Consider the following 7726-nt stretch of genomic DNA (forward strand, 5'->3'; position numbering starts at 1 on the left):
CTTCATCAAATGATATGCAACCATTGCTTCATATCTCACAGAGCTTCTAAAGAAAGATATTCCTTTTCACTGGGGGCCTGCACTGGACAAATGTTTCAGTGATGAGAAAAGTGCACTCACAGAAGCACCGATTCTAGCTTTTCCTGGTTATGCTGTACCATTCATACTGTGTACGGATGCTTCTTCACTCGGTTTGGTGGTGTAGTCGTACAGAGAAATACTTCTGGCCACTGACACCATTGCTTATGCTAGTCAAGATCTTAATGATGCATAAGTGCGTTACTCTGCAACTGATCTTGAAACCCTATCTGTTGTTTGGGCTCTTAAGCATTTCTGTGAAATAATTTTTGGCTATGATGTAATTGTCAACACTGATCATGCTGCAATTACTGAACTTTTCAAAGGCAAGAATCTTTCAGGCAATCTTGCTCGCTGGTAGTTAACGGTTCAAAAGTGTCAGCCTACATTTTAGGATCATCCAGGCAGTGCAAATGTAGCTGCTGATGCTTTGAGATATCGGCCTAACTCTTTTCGCATTAGGTCGGCGTACGTCAATAGAGTATCAGAAAAAATAATACCAAACAAATATTTGGCCACCTCGCGCGACACGGCGGTGCAAAATTATTGGAAATTGCGACACGCAAAAATAAGCAAAAATATTTATATTCGAATTATATGTCAGAACTGGTTATTGTGGCCTCAATAACAGTATAAAAACGAAGATAACAGTATTTGTAAACAATGATGGAAAGGCTATTAGTTAGTTTCGCAAGTTTTATCGGGCAAGCAATAGTTGTATATATATATATATATATATATATATATATATATATATATATATATATATATATATATATATAAAGTAGATAATCCCCCCCCTCCCATCAGATCATTTCTTTCCCCTCGCCCTCCTAACTCTCTCTTTCTCCCTCTTCTTCCTTTTCTAAATCTATCTCCTCCTATGTGATATCACAGAAGCCTGCGATGAGGTCACAAAAGACGCAAATGATCAAACTCTGTACGTTATCCATGTTGGAACAAATGATCTGAAGCGCAATAGATCAGAGGAATTGCTAGCAAAGTATCATGAAATGATCAAACGATTCAAAACGAAGTCCACTAATGTGATTATATCTGGTATACTCCCAAGGATCAAGGCAGAAAGTAGTTTCTATGATAAGGCCTTCAGCACAAATAACTGGCTCAAATCTCTCTGCACGCAAGAGGGAGTCGACTTTGTCAATCTGTGGGACCAGTTTTATGAGCAACATACTCTATTCCAGAAAGATGGTCTCCATTTGAACTCAGTAGGAGCGGCACGGCTAGGTAGACTTCTACACGATAAAGTCGTCCTCTTCAGATCAAAAAACGCGGCACGTCCAGGAACAGTAACCTTAACGTAAATACCCACAAAGTCAGATCACCAACTGTTCGGAACGGAATCAGAGTCTGCTATGCTAACGCACGTAGTCTACGTAACAAGTTTGAGGATTTACAATCTCTAATTTACCTAGAAAATTATGACATCATTGGCATCACAGAGTCCTGGATTAACACATCTGACCGTGACTTTCTAGCGGAATATTCACAAACAGGGTACAATATTTTCAGCTGTGAGCGACCACATCGAGCTGGTGGCGGTGTTTTACTATACGTGAAAACTAGTCTCCATCCCCTTGTGCTATCCAAACCCAGTATTACCAACATAGATGCCAGTTATGTTCAGCTAAGTATTAATTCACACAAAATAAATATATGTCTCATCTATCGTCCTCCAGCACAGTCAACTGAGACAGATGAAAAACTTTATGATCAAATTGCGGAAATTTGTTGTCAAGAGGATAGCATAATTTTTGGAGACTTTAATCTACCGGTAACAAAGTGGGGTGAACCACTGACGGCACACTCAGGACAAGAGCTTTATACGAATCTTCAAGAAAGCGCCCTTTCCCAACACGTAGAATACCCAACGAGAGGAAACAATATCTTAGACATCATCTTGACTACAAATGATAACCTAGTCAACAACGTTGAAATAGGACCTGAGTTTAGTTCCAGTGATCATCGAACTATACAGTTTAATATTACTACTGAAAAAGTAAAAGAAACGGAGAGCAAAGAAAAGGTCCCAGATTATCGTAGAGCTAATTTCAACAGGCTCAGAGCGCTACTTGCAACTGCAGATTGGAATCAAATGTCTGAAACCGATGACATAAACCAAGCATGGGAAATATTCACCGAAAAATTTAATGAAGTGGTAAAGTCATGTGTGCCACTACGTAACAGACGTCCAGCTGGAAATAGTAAACCAAAGTGATGGTCCAGTGAAATAGAAATTAACTTAATAGCCAAAAAACAGGCATACCATAAATACAAAGCTACACAAAATAATGATGATAAATTACAGTACGATAATCTACGCTGCACATCGAAAAGACTTATTAAACAAAGCAAAAGAGCACTGGAGATCCACATTGCTAATACATGCAAATCAAATCCTAAAGAATTTTACAGTTACATTAGAAAGAAAAAGGTTATGACTATATCAATAGGTCCTCTAGAAACAAACAATGGCAAACACACTGAAAATGAGGTCGAAATGGCAAATATTCTTAACGATTACTTTGCGTCTGTTTTTACAGTAGAAAACACCACCAGAAACCTACTGTTACCCACAAACCAAGCAAATAGCACAGTCCTTAGTAACTATGCTATCCATAATAACGATATCCTTTCAGCCATAAATAGTACGGACATAATCAAAACCCCTGGCCCCGATAAAATATCACCGAGAATTCTCAAAGAAGCAAAACATGAGCTACTGCTGCCACTCTCTGTCTTATTCAATAAATCATTAAGTACTGGGAAAGTTCCACGTGAATGGAAACTAGCAAATGTAACACCAATTTTCAAAAAAGGAAATGAGTCGCACCCAGGAAATTACAGACCAATCAGCTTAACATCAGTAGTGTGCAAGTTAATGGAAAAAATCATAAGAGATAAAATAGTTAATTATCTAGAAGAAAATAATATAATTAAAGACTCGCAACATGGATTCAGACATCGTCGTTCATGCTTAACTAACTTACTGGACTTCTTCCATGATGTTTACAAATCATACGATGACTCAAGAGCAGTAGCTATAATTTACCTTGACTTTCAGAAAGCATTTGACACTGTCCCTCACAAGCGTCTCATGAGAAAAATAGAAGCACATGGAATAAAAGGAAAGACGCAAAAATGGTTACAAGACTGGCTGTCAGACCGAAAACAGCGAGTTGTGATAAACGAAAAGGAATCCAAATGGCGTAATGTGATCAGCGGCGTTCCCCAAGGCTCAGTACTTGGACCGATACTTTTTATTATCTATATAAATGACATTGATGAGGGTCTCAATTGCAAAGTATCCAAATTTGCAGATGATACTAAAATAACCAGTAAAGTCACTTCAAAATTACAGTGGCAGCAGTTACAAAATGACCTTAATACTTTAGCAAGCTGGGCAGAAAAATGGCAAATGAAATTCAACACAGAAAAATGTAAAGTACTTCATACTGGAAGTAACAATGTCCATGCAAATTACAAAATGAACAATATTCAGTTATCAAGTACAGACAGTGAAAAGGATCTTGGTGTGATAATATCAAATGACCTAAAACCAAGCAAGCAGTGTACCGATGCGGTTAAAATTGCAAACAAGCTAGTGGGTTTTATTGGAAGAACTTTCGAGTTTAAATCGGAAAAAGTCATACTTGCCTTTTACAATTCACTAGTGCGCCCCCATCTTGAGTATTGTGTGCAATTCTGGTCTCCGTACTACAGAAAGGACATTGAAAAATTAGAGAAAATTCAGCGAAGAATCACAAAACTGATACCACGACTTAGAAACAAACCATATGAGGAACACCTTGAAGAACTTAAATTATTTAGCTTAACGAAGCGCAGGTTAAGAGGGGACCTTATTGAAGTTTTCAAAATCATGAAGGGATATGACAACTTAGACATGAATAAATATTTTGATATAGACCGGTCGAGTCAAACCAGAAGTAATGGCTGCAAAATCATGGGAAAGCGATTCCAATCCCACGAAGCAAAATACTTCTTCTTTAACAGAGTTGTAAATATCTGGAACAGATTACCCTCAGATACCGTGAACAGTATCTCAATTGAGACATTCAAAAACAAATTTAGACAAGTATTTGCACGAAAATCCTCAGCTGACTCTTTTTCTGTCCGAATAACTTGCTTTTATAGCTACGGTACATGTAAGTTCATGCCCCTTTAGTCTACAAGACACCCCGTAAACAATGTACCTGTACATAGTGTTGCGTCACGATATTATACATTTTCAATTTATTCGGTGCAAACAAAGCAATATAAGCACAGATTAGGATCTGCACAGATAACCCTGAGTTAACGGTCACTACTCTTACTTTCGACCTGTGATGGGCTGTGGATCACTGAGGGTCCATGTTAGTCAAGTGACCACCATCGGGATTTTTTTAATGTATCAGGGGTCACTGCTTCAGAATGAAACTTGTGTACTTGTCCCATATGGGAGAGTTCCCTGTCTCAGTGGAGCAAACGGAGCTAGGGCCTGATTGACTGCTGCCTACCTTAAAAGCGCCAGGCAAGGCTGCCACACCACCCCTAAACATCCACACTGTCCAGTCCCCTCGTGTCTACAGGACACCCCGTAAACTTAACATAGCGTCACGTCACGTCATTATACGTTTTTCGATTTACCCAAAGCAAATGAGGTAATATACAGTAAGCACAGATTAGGATCTGCACAGATAACCCTGAGTTAATGGTCACTACTTTTACTTCCGACCTGTGATAGGATGTGGATCACTGAGGGTCCCTGTTAGTCAAGTGACCACCATCGGGATTTTTTTAATGTACCAGGGGTCACTGCTTCAGGATGAAACTTGTGTACTGTCCCACATGGGAGAGTTCCTTGTCTCAGTGGAGTGAACGGAGCTATTGCCTGATTGACTGCTGCCTACCTAAAAAGCGCCAGGGAAGGTTGCCGCACCACCCCTAAACATCCACTCTGTGCATTGCACATCCACACTGTGCACTGTGCAGTCCCCTTTTATCTAAGACACCCGTCCTATATACTTTTCAATCTCCCCAGCGCAAAGAAAGCAATATAAGCACAGATTAGGATCTGCACAGATAACCCTGAGTTAACGGTCACTACTCTTACTTTCGACCTGTGATGGGCTGTGGATCACTGAGGGTCCCTGTTAGTCAAGTGACCACCATCGGGATTTTTTTAATGTACCAGGGGTCACTGCTTCAGGATGAAACTTGTGTACTTGTCCCACATGGGAGAGTTCCTTGTCTCAGTGGAGCAAACGGAGCTAGGGCCTGATTGACTGCTGCCTACCTTAAAAGCGCCAGGCAAGGCTGCTGTACCACCCCTAAACATCCACACTGTGCAGTGTGTAGCTTCTACGTTATGTCCACAGACTTCCCATTAACTCAATGTAACCGGTTTATAATGTCATGCCGTAACTATTATTTTATTTGTTTACTTTCTCTTTCAGGTTACTCTATCGGGTAGCTCATAGATAAAGTACTATAGAATGTGACTTTTCCTTTCCAGTGTTTCCTATAAAATTCCCATGTCAGTTTTTCCATGCTGCATGGTGGTTTTTCTCACTTTTTCCTGGAGGGTTTGGTGGTGGGGGAGCCTTCTTGCTTTACTATCCTTATCCTTCAACATGTAGAGTTAGATCTTGTAGTCATAGTTTTCTCTAACAAGCAGCCTCGAAAGGACCATAAGGTCTGTTGCTGTTTGCTTTCCTGTGTATTCCTGAGTATTCCTGTGTACACACTTCTTCCTTCCCTTTCTCTCTCATACTCTTCTCTCTTCCCTCATCGTACCTTATCCTTTTTCTTCTTTCTTCTCTCTCTCTCTCTCTCTCTCTCCTGCTTGAAAAATGATATCGTTGTTGAAATTTCAGTCAGTGAGTTTCGGCGGAATATTTTGGGTCGAGCTAACGAGGGTACGGAAGGAACCTGACTGCCTGAATTATCACGGTGTCCTGTCTAGTTTTTCTCTCTCTTTTTATCTTTTTATCTTTGTCTATTTTAATTTTTCTCTCTCATGGCTGAATTAAAGAGGGTATGTAGGGAGCCTTCCTTCTTTAATTAACCCTCATTCCATCTCTCTTTTTTTTCATTTTCTGCCACTCTCTGTCTGTCTTTCTGTTTACTTCCCTTTCAGTATTTCTATCTATTTATACATCCATCTTAAAATCTCTCTCTCTCACTCTCTCTCTCTCTCTCTCTCTCTCTCTCTCTCTCTCTCTCTCTCTGACAGAGGCCTCCAATCACTTAAAAACAACCAAATAATAGAGGGGGAAAACACTAAAACTTAATTTTGTCCAGTCAATATTTTACCAAAGCATATCGCCTATTGTACCTCTCTTTCTCATCGCTTATCCCTTCTTTTTCTTTTTACACCCGCGCCGGAGTGCTCAGGAGTATTGTATTGCTCAGTGTGTGTGTGTGTGTGTGTGTGTGTGTGTGTGTTGCAGCCATAAATGGAAAAGAATTTTGATGAAACTTGGCAAGATGGTTGAAATCGGACATTGTTTATTTGATTTGATGTCAATTGAAAATTTCTGAGGTATTTTGTACCCTAATATTTGTCTCCATTCATATTTCAATATGTACACGTGGAAGAAGTGGCTGGGCATTTCCGTACATTTTCATATGACTTTGGACGGGGGGGGGGGGGTGTTATGCACCAAGTCGATGTTTATTATTGCACTGATGCTACGAACAGCTGATTTTATTCAGCAAGAAATAATGATAGCTGGTGTGATGATGGTGGTGGTGGTAGCTGTGATGATGATGGTGGTGGTGGTTGTGGTAGCTGTGGTGATGATGGTGGTGGTGGTAGCTGTGATGATGTTGGTGGTGGTGGTTGTGGTAGCTGTTACAGTTGTGGTGGTAGTTGTGATGTTACTGATGGTGGTGGTGGTTGTAGTACCTGTAATGGTGATGATGATGGTGATGGTAATTGTGACCATCGTCACAACAACCAGAACCATCATCATCACCATCACAGGTGATGTGGTGGTGGTGATAATGATAGTTGTGATGATGATGGTGGTAGCTGTGACGGTGCAAATGATCTGCAGCCTGAACGCCCTTGTTCCAATATAAAGTGTGGCGCAGAGACGAATCTAATCTGGACAAGTGCTGACTGGCCCGGTAGGGCTGTGAGGCTCTTACGAGCGCTATGAATGTTCTTGGTTTTTGCTTATGTTGTCCAAAAGACGTCATTTAACTTTTGGGTCGTGTTTTTACAGTTCAACGGGTTAGGTATAGCCTTCATTAATTCTTTGATATTATGTGTCCGTCTCAACTGGAATAGATACATATATATTGGGAAACATATAGCTAGATAAAAAGATCGATCGATAGATAGTTATCTAGATAGATAGTTTTATATGTAGATGGATGAGATTGGTAAAAACGTAGATAGAGATACTTGTAGATGGAAACAGATAAATAAAGAGAAGCAGATGGATAGAGAAGTAGAAACAAGTCAATAGAAAAAAGCTCCTATAATAATTAGATTTATTCCCCGTAAAAAAGTACCCAAAGAGACAAACTAATTCCATTAAATAAGAATTGAGATAAAATTGAATATATATAGAAAACTTAGTCCAGAAGTACAAAACGGAAATAGCAGAAACTCAGA

This window comes from Coenobita brevimanus, chromosome 78, assembly GCF_032717465.1.
Source record: "Coenobita brevimanus isolate Jiangsu-jjx chromosome 78, ASM3271746v2, whole genome shotgun sequence".
NCBI classification, from domain to species: domain Eukaryota; kingdom Metazoa; phylum Arthropoda; class Malacostraca; order Decapoda; family Coenobitidae; genus Coenobita; species Coenobita brevimanus.